Source organism: Salvelinus fontinalis, chromosome 2 (genome assembly GCF_029448725.1).
Source record: "Salvelinus fontinalis isolate EN_2023a chromosome 2, ASM2944872v1, whole genome shotgun sequence".
NCBI classification, from domain to species: domain Eukaryota; kingdom Metazoa; phylum Chordata; class Actinopteri; order Salmoniformes; family Salmonidae; genus Salvelinus; species Salvelinus fontinalis.
In genome coordinates this window covers 26,472,593-26,487,605 of record NC_074666.1, presented here as the reverse complement: position 1 = coordinate 26,487,605, position 15,013 = coordinate 26,472,593, and positions in this window count along the sequence as shown.

Here is a 15,013-nt window from a genome sequence, read left to right as displayed (position 1 = left end):
TAGCATTTTAAATAGATGTTCAGGAGTCTTATGGCTTGGGGGTAGAAGCTGTTTAGAAGCCTCTTGGACCTAGACTTGTTGCTCCGGTACAGCTTGCCATGCGGTAGTAGAGAGAACAGTCTTATGACTAGGGTGGCTGGAAGCTTTGACCATTTTTAGGGCCTTCCTCTGACACCGCCTGGTATAGAGGTCCTGGATGGCAAGACGCTTATGTACTGGACCGTACACACTACTCTCTGTAGTGCCTTGCTGTCGGAGGCGAAGCAGTTGCCTACCAGGCAGTGATGCAACCCATCAGGATGCTCTCAAAGGTGCAGCTGTAAAACCTTTTGAGGAGCTGAGGACCCATCCCAAATCTTTTCAGTCTCCTGAGAGGGAATAGGTTTTGTCATGCCCTTTTCACAACTATCTTGGTGTGCTTGGACCATGTTAGTTTGTTGGTGATGTGGACGCCAAGGTACTTAAAGCTCTCAATCTGCTCCACTACAGCCCCATCGTTGAGAATGGGGGCGTGCGCTGTCCTCCTTTTGCTGTAGTCTACAATCATCTCCTTTGTCTTGATCACATTGAGGGAGAGGTTGTTGTCCTTTCACCACACGGTCAGGTCTCTGACATCCTCCCTATAGGCTGTCTCGTCGTTGCCGGTGATCAGGCCTACCACTGTTGTGTCATCGGCAAACGTAATGATGGTGTTGGAGCCGTGCCTGGCCGTGCAGTCATGAGCGAACAAGGTCTACTGGAGGGGACTGAGCACACACCCCTGAGGGGCCTATGTGTTGAGGATCAGAGTGGCAGATGTGTTGTTACCTAACCTTACCACCTGGGGGCGGCTCATCAGGAAGTCCAGGATACAGTTGCAGAGGGAGGTGTTTAGTCCTAGGGTCCTTAGCTTAGTGATGAGCTTTGAGGGCACTATGGTGTTGAACGTTGAGCTGTAGTCAATGAATAGCATTCTCAAATAGGTGTTCCTTTTGTCCAGGTGTGAAAGGGCAGTGTGGAGTGCAATAGAGATTGCATCATCTGTGGATCTGTTGGGGCGGCATGCAAATTGGAGTGAGTCTAGGGTTTCTGGGAAAATGGTGTTGATGTGAGCCATGACCAGCCTTTCAATGCACTTCATGGCTTCAGACGTGAGAGCTACGGGTAGGTGGTCATTTAGGCAGGTTACCTTAGTGACACAGGGACTATGGTGGTCTGCTTGAAACATGTTGGTATTACAGACTCAGACAGGTTAAAAATGTCAATGAAGACACTTGCCAGTTGGTCTGCACATGCTCGGAGTACACGTCCTGGCAATCCGTCTGGCCCTGCGGCCTTGTGAATGTTGATCTGTTTAAAGGTCTTACTCACATTGGCTTCGGAGAGCGTGATCACACAATCGTACGGAACAGCTGATGCTCTCATGCATGTTTCAGTGTTACTTGCCTCCAAGCGAGCATAGAAGTTATTTAGCTCGTCTGGTAGGCTCGTGTCACTGGGCAGCTCTCGCTTGTGCTTCCCTTTTGTAGTCTGTAATAGCTTGCAAGCTCTGCCACATCCGACGAGCGTCGGAGCCGGTGTTGTACAATTCCATCTTAGTCCTGCATTGATGCTTTGCCTGTTTGATGGTTCGTCAGAGGGCATAGCGGGATTTATTTTAAGCTTCCAGGTTAGAATCCCGCTCCTTGAAAGCAGCAGCTCTACCCTTTAGCTCAGTTCGAATGTTGCCTGTAATCCATGGCTTCTGGTTGCGGTATGTACGCACAGTCACTGTGGGGACAACGTCATCGATGCACTTATTGATGAAGCCAGTGACTGATGTGGTGTACTCCTCAATGTCATCGGAAGAATCCCGGAACATATTCCAGTCTGTGCTAGCAAAACAGTCCTGTAGTTTAGCATCTGCTTCATCTGACCACTTTTTCATCGACTGTCACTGGTGCTTCCTGCTTTAATTTTTTGCTTGTAAGCAGGAATCAGGAGGTCAGAATTATGGTCAGATTTGCCAAATGGAGGGTGAGGGAGAGGTTTGTACTCGTCTCTGTGTTTGGAGTAAAGGTGGTCTATATTTTCCCCCCCTCTCGTTGCACATTTAACATGCTGATAAAAATGAGATAAAACTGATTTAAGATTCCCTGCATTGAGGAGCGTCGCCTGTGGATGAGCATTTTCCTGTTTGCTTATTTATTTATTTTTTATTTAACCTTTATTTAACCAGGTAGGCCAGTTGAGAACAAGTTCTCATTTACAACTGCGACCTGGCCAATATAAAGCAAAGCAGTGCGACACAAACAACAAATCAAATCAAGTTTATTTTATATAGCCCTTCGTACATCAGCTAATATCTCGAAGTGCTGTACAGAAACCCAGCCTAAAACCCCAAACAGCAAGCAATGCAGGTGTAGAAGCACACAGAGTTACACATGGGATAAACAAACATACAGTCAATAACACAATAGAAAAATCTATATACAGTGTGTGCAAATGTAGTAAGATTAGGGAGGTAAGGCAATAAATAGGTCGTAGTGTCGAAATAATTACAATTTAGCAATAAACATTGGAGTGATAGATGTGCAGAAGATATGCAAGTAGAGATACTGGGGTGCAAAAGAGCAAAAAAATAAATAACAATATGGAGATTTGGTAGTTGGGTGGGCTATTTAGGTGCAATGATCGGTAAGCTGCTCTGACAGCTGATGCTTAAAGTTAGAGAGGGAGATATAAGACTCCAGCTTCGGTGATTTTTGCAATTCATTCCAGTCATTGACAGCAGAGAACTGGAAGGAAAGGCAGCCAAAGGAGGAGTTGGCTTTGGGGGTGACCAGTGAAATATACCTGCTGGAGCGCGTGCTACGGTTGGGTGTTGCTATGGTGACCAGTGAGCTGAGATAAGGCTTGGGCAAGTTACCTAGCAAAGACTTATAGATGACCTGGAGCCAGTGGATTTGGCAACGAATATGAAGCGAGGGCCAGCCAACGAGAGCATACAGATTGCAGTGGTGGGTAGTATATGGGCCTTTGGTGACAAAACGGATGGCAATGTGATAGACTACATACAATTTGCTGAGTAGAGTGTTGGAGGCTATTTTGTAAATGGCATTGCTGTAGTCAATGATCGGAAGGATAGTCAGTTTTACGAGGGTATGTTTGGCAGCATGAGTGAAGGATGCTTTGTTGCGAAATAGGAAGCCGATTCTATAATTAATTTTGGATTGGAGATGGTTAATGTGAGTCTGGAAGGAGAGTTTAGAGTCTAACCAGACACCTAGATATTTGTAGTTGTTCACATATTCTAAGTCAGAACCGTCCAGAGTAGTTATGCTAGACGGGCGGGCAGGTGTACTCATTCAGAGTGGTCTTACTCTCTCATTTTTCAGAATACAAACCCGAAACTATTTCTAAAGACTGTTGACATCTAGTGGAAGCCATAGGAAGTGCAATTTGAGTCCTACATGGATACTGTAATGCCATTCAAGAGAAAACTACAAACATAAAAAAATCCCACTTCCTGGATGGATTTTTCTCAGGTTTTTGCCTGACAAATCAGTTATGTTATACTCACAGACATTATTATAACAGTTTTGGAAACGTTAGAGTGTTGTCTATCTAAATCTACCAATTATATGCATATCCTAGCTTCTGGGCCTGAGTAGCAGGCAGTTTACTTTGGGCACTCTTTTCATCTGGAGGTGAAAATAAGGCCCTCTACCCTAGTGAAGTTAAAGAGATTAATCACAATGTAATTAAGGGTAAAATTGTCTGTGGTCATTAAGCCAATTATCGTCTATTGTATTGACGCCATTATTACATAGCATACATTCCAATGTAAATGTAATTCCGTGGCCTGTTTCATTGCTTCAAACTATGTTCAATTCGAAGCCACAGTCAATGTTGCTACTTGCAATGGACATTTCAATGAATAGCCTGCAATGCTAAACTTTAGGAATCCTTATTCAGCCTTATTCTAAAATATATTAAATATATTTATGTTTCTCAGCAATCTACACACCACACCCCATAATTACAAAATGAGCACAGGTTTTTAGAAATGTTAGCAAATGTATTACAAATAACCTTATTCACATAATTATTCAGCCCCTTTGCAATGAGACTCGAATTTGAGCTCAGGTGCATCCTGTTTTCATTTATCATCCTTGAGATGTTTTTACAACTTGATTGGAGTCTACCAAGCCATGAGGTCGAATTAATTATCCTTAGACTTCCGAGACAGGATTGGGTCGAGGGACAGATCTGGATAAGGGTAACAAAAAATGTCTGCAGCATTGAAGGTCCCCAAGAACAGAGTAGCCTTCATAATTCTTAATTGGAAGAAGTTTGGAACCACCAAGAGTCTTCCTAGAGCTGCCCACCCGGCCAAACTGAGCAATGGGGGTAGAAGGGCCTTGGTCGGGGAGTCAACCAAGAACCCGATGGTCACTCTGACAGAACTCTAGAGTTCCTCTGTGGAGATGGGAGAAGCTTCCAGAAGGACAACCATCTCTGCAGGTCTCCACCAATCAGGCCTTTATGGTAGAGAGGCAAGATGGAAGCCACTCCTCAGTAAGAGGCACATGACAGCCCACTTGGAGTTTGCCAAAAAGCACCTAAAGACTCTCAGACCATGAGAAACAAGATTTTCTGGTCTGTTGAAACCAAGATTGAACTCTTTGGCTTAAATGGCAAGCGTCATATCTGGAAAAAAACCTGACACCATCCAATATCTACGAAGACTCGAGGCTGTAATCGCTGCCAAAGGTGCATCAACAAAGTACTGAGTAAAGTGTCTGAATACTTAGGTCAATGTGATATTTCAGTTTTTTTATTTTAAATAAATTTGCCCAAAACTTTTTACTTTGTCATTATGGGGTATTGTGTGTAGATTGTAGGGAAAAATATATATATTTTTAGAACAAGGCTGTAACTTAACAAAATGTGGAAAAAGTCAAAGGGTCTGAATAATTTCTGAATGCACTTTACAGAAGTATGTGGACACTCCTTCAAATTAGTCGATTTGGGTATTTCAGTCACACTCGTTGCTGACAGGTGTATAAAATTGAGCACGCATCCATGCAATCTCCATAGACAACATTGTCAGTAGAATGGTCTTACTGAAGAGCTCAGTGACTTTCAACATGTCACTGTCTTATACCCTGACTACACCGCTTGCATCGGGTGCGCAAGCTTTGCAAAATAAATTTAGAAATCTATATTATTCAATTATTGCACCCACACTGCCAGCAGGCGTCAACGAGTGTCTGCGTTGCCAAGGGCTAAAATAGAAGTCCTTTATATTTCTGACGTAGATCGCGCCGCAAGTCCTGCCTCTCCCATCTTCTCATTGGTTTATAGAAGTACATACCCATTTGCCATCTCCTCATTGGTTATACCCAAGTGGGTGATTGAAAGACGAACTGTGTTGCTGGACATCGTGATAATACTATGAAAGTTTAGATGCCAATCACCACGTAAGTTCAAATATGAAAAAGCCTGGCAGGAGAGATGACTAGAAATGATTCGGTTGACTGTTTTATGTGTGGATTAATTGTCGGAGTAGAGGACCTTGTGCATTTCAGGTAAAATAACAATTCAATGTTTATATCCCAGGACAAATTAGCTAGCAACAGCAAGCTAGCTAAATAGGACAAATTAGCTAGCAAGTGCAAGCTAACTAGCTAAATTGCCATACATGTTTAATGCTTTTCGACCTGTATCCAAATTAATGTAATTGGTTCGGAGTTTGTTTTGATATTTTATTCTGCGTGTCGTGATCGCGTTTGGTGTAGGGGGACAAAATAAATTTATGCACGATGGCGCACGCGCGCAGCCGGTTTGGGTTCCGTGTTAGGATGCCACCTTCCCAACAAGTCAGTTCATCACATTTCTGCCCTGCTAAAGCTGCCTTGGTCAACTGTAAGTGCTATCATTGTAATGTGGAAATGTCTATGAGCAATAACAGCTCAGTTGCGAAGTGAAAGGCCACACAAGCTCACAGAACGGGATTGCCGAGTACTGAAGCATGTAGCACATAAAAATAGTCTGTCCTCTGTTGCAACACTCATTACTAAGGTCCAAACTGCCTCTGGACGCAACGCCAGCACAATAACTGTTTGTCGGGAGCTTCATGAAATGGGTTTACATGGCCGAGCAGCCAGTCACAAGCCTAACATCACCATGCGCAATGCCAGGTGTCGGCTGGTGTGGTGTAAAGCTCGCCACCTTTGGCCTCTGGAGCAGTGGAAACGCATTCTCTGGAGTGAAGAATCGCGCTTCACCATCTGCCAGTCCGACTGACAAATCTGGATTTGGCTGATTCTAGGAGAACACTACCTCCCCAATACATTGTGCCAACTGTAAAGTTTGGATGAGGAATAATGGTCTGAGGTTGTTTTTCATGGTTCGGGCTAGGCCCCTTAGTTCCATTGAAGGGAAATTTTAATGCTACATCGTACAATGACATTCTAGATGATTCTGTGCTTCCAACTTTGTGGCAACAGTGTGGGGAAGGCGCTTTCATGTTTCAGCATGACAATGTGCCTGTGCACAAAGCAAGGTCTATACAGAAATGGTTTGACGAAATCGGTGTGGAAGAACTTGACTGGCCTGCACAGAGCCCTGCCCTCAACCCCATCGAACACCTTTTGGATGAATTGGAACGTCGACTGCCTGTTCAGTTCTAATCGCCCAACATCAGTGACCCGAACTCACTAATGCTCTCGTGGCTGAATGGAAGCATGTCCCCGCAGCAATGTTCCAACATCAAGTGGAAAGCCTTCCCTGAAGAGTTGATGCTGTTATTGCAGAAAAGGGGGGACCAACTCAATATTACTGCTCATGATCTTGGAATTAAATGTTCGACAAGCAGGTGTCCACGTACTTTTGGTCATGTACAGTCGTGGCCAAAAGTTTTGAGAATGACACAAATATTAATTTTCACAAAGTCTGCTGCCTCAGTTTGTGTGATGGCAATTTGCATATACTCCAGAATGTTATGAAGAGTGATCAGATGAATTGCAATTAATTGCAAAGTCCCTCTTTGCCGTGCAAATGAACTGAATCCTCAAAAAACATTTCCACTGCATTTCAGCCCTGCCACAAAAGGACCAGCTGACATCATGTCAGTGATTCTCTTGTTAACACAGGTATGAGTGTTGACAAAGACAAGGCTGGAGATTACTTTGTCATGCTGATTGAGTTCGAATAACAGACTGGAAGCTTCAAAAGGAGGGTGGTGCTTGGAATCATTGTTCTTCCTCTATCAACCATGGTTACCTGCAAGGAAACACGTGCCGTCATCATTGCTTTGCACAAAAAGGGCTTCACAGGCAAGGATATTGCTGCCAGTAAGATTGCACCTAAATTAACCATTTATCGGATCATCAAGAACTTCAAGGAGAGCGGTTCAATTGTTGTGAAGAAGGCTTCAAAGCGCCTAAGAAAGTCCAGCAAGCATCAGGACCGTCTCCTAAAGTTGATTCAGCTGCGGGATCGGGGCACCACAAGTACAGAGCTTGCTCAGGAAGGGCAGCAGGCAGGTGTAAGTGCATCTGCACGCACAGTGAGGCGAAGACTTTTGGAGGATGGCCTGGTGTCAAGAAGGGCAACAAAGAAGCCGCTTCTCTCCAGGAAAAACATCAGAGACAGACTGATATTCTGCAAAAGGTACAGGGATTGGACTGCTGAGGACTGGGGTAAAGTCATTTTCTCTGATGAATCCCCTTTCCGATTGTTTGGGGAATCCGGAAAAAGCTTGTCCGGAGAAGACAAGGTGAGTGCTACCATCAGTCCTGTGTCATGCCAACAGTAAAGCATCCTGAGACCATTCATGTGTGGGGCTGCTTCTCAGTCAAGGGAGTGGGCTCACTCACAATTTTGCTTAACTGGCTGCAAGCCCTAAGTCGGGATCAATATGACAACAGCCACTTCAAGTGCAGGGCGCGAAATTCAAAATATATTTTTTAGAAATATTTAACTTTCACACATTAACAAGTCCAATACAGCAAATGAAAGGTACACATCTTGTGAATCCAGCCAACATGTCCGATATTTAAAATGTTTTACAGCGAAAACAGCACGTATATTTATGTTAGCTCACCACCAAATACACAAAAGGACAGACATTTTTCACAGCACAGGTAGCATGCACAAAGCCAACCTAACTAACCAAGAACCAACCAAACTAACCAACAAACAACTTCATCAGATGACAGTCTTATAACATGTTATTCAATAAATCTATGTTTTGTTCGAAAAATGTGCACATTTCAGGTATAAATCATAGTTTACATTGCAGCTACAATCAGAAATTGCACCGAAAGCAGCCAGAATAATTACAGACACCAACGTCAAATACCTAATTACTCATCATAAAACATTTCTGAAAAATACATAGTGTACAGCAAATGAAAGACAGGCATCTTGTGATTCCAGCCAATATTTCCGATTTATTAAGTGTTTTACAGCGAAAACACAATATAGCGTTATATTATCCTACCACAATAGCCAGAAACACAAGCCATTTCCCAGCAGCAAAAGTTAGCGATCGTAACAAACCAGTAAAAGATCTATAGTTTTTGACTAACCTTGATATTCTTCATCAGATGACAGTCCTATAACATCAGGTTATACATACCCTTATGTGTTGTTCGAAAATGTGCATATTTAGAGCTGAAATCAGTGGTTATACATTGTGCTAACGTAGCTACTATTTCCCACAACGTTCGGATATTTTTCTGACACACATATTCTGACCAAATAGCTATTCATAAACATAACTAAAAAATACATGTTGTATAGGAAATGATAGATGCATTAGTTCTTAATGAAATAGCCGTGTTAGAATTCTAAAAAATAACTTCATTACGACATCCAGCTTCGGTATAACTAGAGTACCCAAAAGCTGGGCGCCGACGACTAGTTCACATGTACGACAGATATATGAAATAGCATCATAAAATGTTTCTTACTTTTGCTGATCTTTCATCAGAATGTTGGACAAGGGGTCCTTTGTCAAGAACAATCGTTGTTTAGATTTAGAACGTTCATTTTCCCTCTTGAATTAGCAAGCGCACTAGCCAAGTGGCGCGAATCTCTCCATCGTCAACAAACTCAGAGAACAGAACACGGCAAAACTCCCGAAAAAAATTCAATAATCTGATTAAACTATATTGAAAAAACATACTTTACGATGATATGGTCACATGTATCAAATAAAATCAAAGCCGGAGATATTAGTCGTCCATAACGGCAGCTAAACAGAAGGCAAATCCAGGTGCCTCCCCACGCTCTCCAGAAAACAGGAAATTGGTGACACGTCATACAAAGAGCTTGTATTCCACTTCAGACCAAGATAAACACTCAATTTCTTCTCTCACCGCCTCTTGACATCCAGGGGAAGGTCTATGAAGTGCATGTATACTAATACGTATCATGCCCATTTATAGGCAGGAAGTAGAACAGAGCCTCGATTTCAGACTTTCCACTTCCTGTTCAGAAAGTTTGTGCCAAATGAGTTCTGTTTCACTCACAGATATAATTCAAACGGTTTTAGAAACTAGAGAGTGTTTTATATCCAATAGTAATAATAATATGCATATTGTACGAGCAATAATTGAGTACGAGGCCGTTTGAAATGGGCACCTTTTATCCGGCTACTCAATACTGCCCCTTCAGCCCAAACAGGTTAAGAACACAGCCATGAATAAAGAATGGTACCAACACATCCTCCGAGAGCAACTTCTCCCAACCATCCAGGAACAGTTTTGTGACGAACAATGCCTTTTCCAACATGATGGAGCACCTTGACATAAGGCAAAAGTGATAACTAAGTGGCTCGGGGAACAAAACATCGATATTTTGGGTCCATGGCCAGGAAACTCCCCAGACCTTAATCCCATTGAGAACTTGTGGTCAATCCTCAAGAGGCGGATGGACAAACAAAAACCCACAAATTCTGACAAACTCCAAGCATTGATTATGCAAGAATGGGCTGCCATCCGTCAGGATATGGCCCAGAAGTTAATTGACAGCATGCCAGGGCGGATTGCAGAGGTCTTGAAAAAGACGGGTCAACACTGCAAATATTGACTCTTTGCATCAACGTCATGCAATTGTCAATAAAAGCCTTTGACACTTATGAAATGCTTGTAATTATACTTCAGTATTCCATAGTAACATCTGACAAAAATATCTAAAGACACTGAAGCAGCAAACTTTGTGGAAATTAATATTTGTGTCATTCTCAAAACTTTTGGCCACGACTGTAGTCTTCATAATCATTCGAGGGTCAATGTTTTTAATTTTGGTATCTCTAATACATTCAATAGGACAGTGGTCACTGATGTCATTAGTAAAGACACTACTCAATAAATATTTGTCAAAATAAGGGTTAATCAGCGTGTAGCTTTCTTGGTTTCTTACATTAATCTGTGTAGGTTTGGAGATTAGTTGAGTCAGGTTAAAGTCAAGTGAAATATTCATCGAACTATCAGAGGCCAATCCAGGTTAAAATCTCCTAGAATAACTAATTCGCATTGGACATGGGGAATGGGACTGGGGTGCATTAGATCTGAACTTTTTTAGCTTGTTCCTGGTCCCTCTGAGTGTCCAGCCCCAGGGATGAGAGGGTGGGATGGAGGAAGAGAAGGTGTGGGTAGAAAGGGGTTGTGTGCCTGGCCATTGTCACTCCCTCCCCATGGCCAAAATGCCACAAACTGTTATTGACAGTTTTCTGTACCCTGTGTCCTGTGATAACAGTCTCCAGACAAAGAATCCTTACCCTTTCACAATAATGGTGCCAAGTCAAGGGTCAGGGGGTTGAGTTTATCTGTTATGATTTGAGAAGACGTACCACTGTGCAGAAGAACTCAAAAGGGATTATTTCACAACGTCTATATTCTCCGCAGATACATTTTCCTCATGCACCATTGTCTTATAAGCATAGGGAGGGTTGCATCCCACAGCTGATGACCTGGTTGTCCTGCCCAGGGTGAGTGACAGGTCAGTGACACTAACGGTGGTTTGGCCTGCTGTGTGTAACAGGGACATGGTGCTGCAGATGAGAAACAAACACACAGAGGTCACTGCTCTGGGGACACACACAATATATAGGTAACTGCCAAAATAAAGGAAACACTTGAGTAAAATCTAAAAGAGTATATTGCTCACGTACACAGACTTGTGGGTATTTTGGTAAATTTGGGATACAAAGTTTATTGAAAGCAGGTGCTTCCACACAGGTGTGGCTCCTGAGTTAATTAAGCAATTAACATCCCATCAGGCTTGGGGTCATGCATAAAAATGCCCAGTTGCCCATTATTTTGGCTACCATGGCTAGAAGATAGGATCTCAGTGACTTTGATAGAGCGGTTTCAAAGGAGCATAGTGGGTTTAAAGGGTGTGCGTGCGTGCCTCAGTCACCAGATCTCAACCTAATTGAACACTATTTATGGGAGGTTCTGGAGTGGCACCTGAAACAGTGTTTTTCACCTCCAGCAACAAAACACCAAATTATGGAATTTCTCATGGAGGAATGGTGTCGCATCCCTCCAATAGAGTTTCAGACACTTGTAGAATCTTGATTCTATGCCACGGCACATTGAAGCTGTTCTGGTGGCTCATGGTGGCCCAACTCCCTATTAAGACACTTTATGTTTGTGTTTTCTTTATTTTGGCAGTTACCTGTATATAGCTTGCACATTCAGAAAAAAACATGAATCTGATGAAAGCAAATACTAAATGCACATGTCCAACAACAATATGTGCAATTACTTTTTTGTATTTTTTTTGTTCCTATCCAAATAAATAAACTATTATTTGTAATAGTCTCTATAAGAAGTAAAACATGGTTTCACTTTCAAACACACATGTTTAGATGCAGAGTTGGTCAACTAGACTCAGATTGGCCTCAGTATATCAGAGCCTCAGCTACTGCATCCTCTCAGCCCAGACAGACACCCAGATACAGCATGTTGAAACCTCTGAGACAGACACAAGATTGCCGCTGAGGGCCCAGGGCAGACTCTCCCACACTGTCCAACACTCGGCTCGGCCACCAAACATGCCTTGTGGCTAACTGTATGTTTTCATGGATGACCAGGTAAGATTAACAAAAAGTCAGAGAGAAAAAAAACCCACATTTGTCTAAAGACATATTTGCTCTTCCCTTACAGGTTTTGTTTTTGTTATTTTTGGGGATCTTTGGCTGGCAGCAAAGATTGGCTTTTTAACATATGCAACCTGTCAGTTTTGATTGCTTGCTGGATTGTGATTGGATCTAAATGACACCAAGCCCTTGGGCTACAGGCCTTCTCTGCCCCTGCCCCCTCCCTCCTCCTGTGCCCCCACTCTCAACATCCTGTCCCTGCTGGTGTCACAGAGACGGATGAGATCTCATCAGGAAACTAGTGGCCTTTTATGACGTTGTCTCTCGGCCTGAGTGACGGGCACCTCTGCTCCGGGCAATAACCTCAGTAGGATTCAGTCTCTCCTGTTCAGGATGAAAATGTGTCATGATGAATTTGGGGCTCTCTCCTGCTGTACACGTTGGTTTTAGGGGACTTGTAAGGAAGATGACATAGATCTAGTGGTCTGTGTGTTAATGATGACATGTACCATATGACAGCTGTCAATGTGTGTTAAGCTGACTGGCCTCTCAGAGTGTGTGTTAGTGGGGTCTCTACATCCAGAGTGACGTGACCCCCCCACCATGGAGTACCTGCCATGGCCTGGAGCCTAGAGGAGGCCTTCATTGGGTCCAAGGATACCTGTTGAAAGGGTCATTCCTCTCTTTGTCCCTCACAGCCTGTCAGGTGGGATATCTGTGAACTTATCACCTGTCAATTTACAGACCTGAGTGCCAAAATTCACATGAAGGGCAGTGGCTGAAATTTGGCAGATGTTCTTTTGTTTCTTTCTGTCAAGGTACTGTTTGTGCCGAATGCCTACAAGTCCTGCTCAGTCCTATAACCGTCTCTCCCCTTCTCTGTCCATCAGAATGGACTCTCGCCACAGGCCTTTCTGTGTTAGGCATTGTTGTGTGAAACCTGTTATATGTGGACACTATCCCCATTGTGCCCATTACAAATACAATATATTCTCTGTCAGTACGCTGGGTGTGACGGAGTAAACCCAGGTGAGAGAGGAAAGCTTTGGCTACAGCTCTGATAGGACCTCTGGGTCTCTGGAGGCACAGTTCAACCACAAAGCAATACATTGAAAGGTCAGAACCTTAGTAATGGAGAACCTACAGGCATCAAGGCGCTAGTAGCAATGATGTTCTAAAAGATAGGGATATCCCAACATATTTGCATAAAGGTCATGAGGACAACAGGCTAATGGGATTTTAAAGTGTATGATTACAAACTGGACATTTGGGACAAAATCAGTTTCCCCCGCTCCCTTCCCTTCTTGTCCTGCTGGCCTTAGTGGAGATTAACAGGTTCATGTCTGCCACAGTGTCATTCAGAAGATAACAGCCAATAACAGTCCATGGAAAATAAAGTTGTATGCGGAAGGTGTAAGACAGTTATTAGCAAAAAAGAAGCATTAATCAATAAAAGACAGAGCTGCCTTGTTTTAGATACATTTCCTGTACTCTCGCAGTCAGTGGTGCTTCACCTGACTTAAATACCTGAGAATTAGACTGAGTCCATCCTCGCATCTAGCTAAATAATCATTTGTTCTTAATTGACTGGATAAATAAGGGGTAAGAAAAATTAAGAAATAGCTCAGCTATTGACAAGCAGACACATAGAAAGATGGGATAGCAAAACGTTTAAAATATCTGGGAATACAATGTTCGGAGTTCAAATGTATTGTGCATCAAATGCTGATCATGTTTTTTTTAATGTTTTATTCACATGTTGGTAGCTTTTTTCAGAAATATATCTGTCTGTGACATAGAAAATGAGATCAGATTAGAAGCTAATATCTGTATAAACTCATGAGCATATCTATTCTCTGCTGCTGGACTGTAAAAACCCAACTCTGTGCCAATGATGAGGAATTAACAGATTAGAGAGAAAGATGGATTATCCATTTGCATCTATAAGTAAAGATTGGTCTCAAAGGCCTTACAATTTTTCAACTTCATATTCATCATCTCCAGCACCACCCCAACATCAACATACTGTATGTGAAGATGTTGCGTTTCTGTTTCTATGTTTTGTAGTAATAAAGATAGAAGATAAGTGTTTCCAATTACATCATCAACCCTAGTCTAGGGTTTAGTGTTATTCCTCACGTACACAGACTTGTGGGTATTTTGGTAAATTTGGGATACAAAGTTTATTGAAAGCAGGTGCTTCCACACAGGTGTGGTTCCTGAGTTAATTAAGCAGTTAACATCCCATCATGCTTTGGGTCATGTATAAAAAATGGTCAGTTGCCCATTATTTTGGCTACCATGGCTAGTTGAAGAGATCTCAGTGACTTTGAAAGAGGGGTTTCAAAGGAGCATCGGGGGATTTAAAGGGTGCGTGCGTCTCTCAGTCACGGGATCTCAACCCAATTGAGCACTACTTATGGGAGATTCTAGAGTGGCACCTAAAACTGTGTTTTTCACCACCATCAACAAAACACCTTGTGGAAGAATGGTGTCGCATCCCTCCAATAGAGTTCCATCGTGGTGGCCCAACGCCCTGTTCAGACACTTTATGTTTTTGTTTCCTTTTTTTGGCAGTTACCTCTTCATAGCCTACACATTCAGATGGGCCTCAGTATATCAGACCCTCAGCTGCTGCAGCCTCTCAGCCCAGACAGACACCCAGAAACAGCATGCTGAAATCTCTAAGACAGACACAAGATGGCCGCTGATGGCCCAGTGCAGACTCTCCCACATAGTCCAACGCTCGGCTCGGCCGCCAAACATACCTCATGGCTAACTGTCTAGCTAACGTTAGCAAGCTAGCTAATGTTAATGTTAGCCACCTAGCTAACGTTAGCCACAACAAATTAGAATTTGTAACATATTAAACGTTTTGCAAACTCGTAACATATTGTTAGTTTTGTACATTCGGAACATATTGTACGTTTTGCA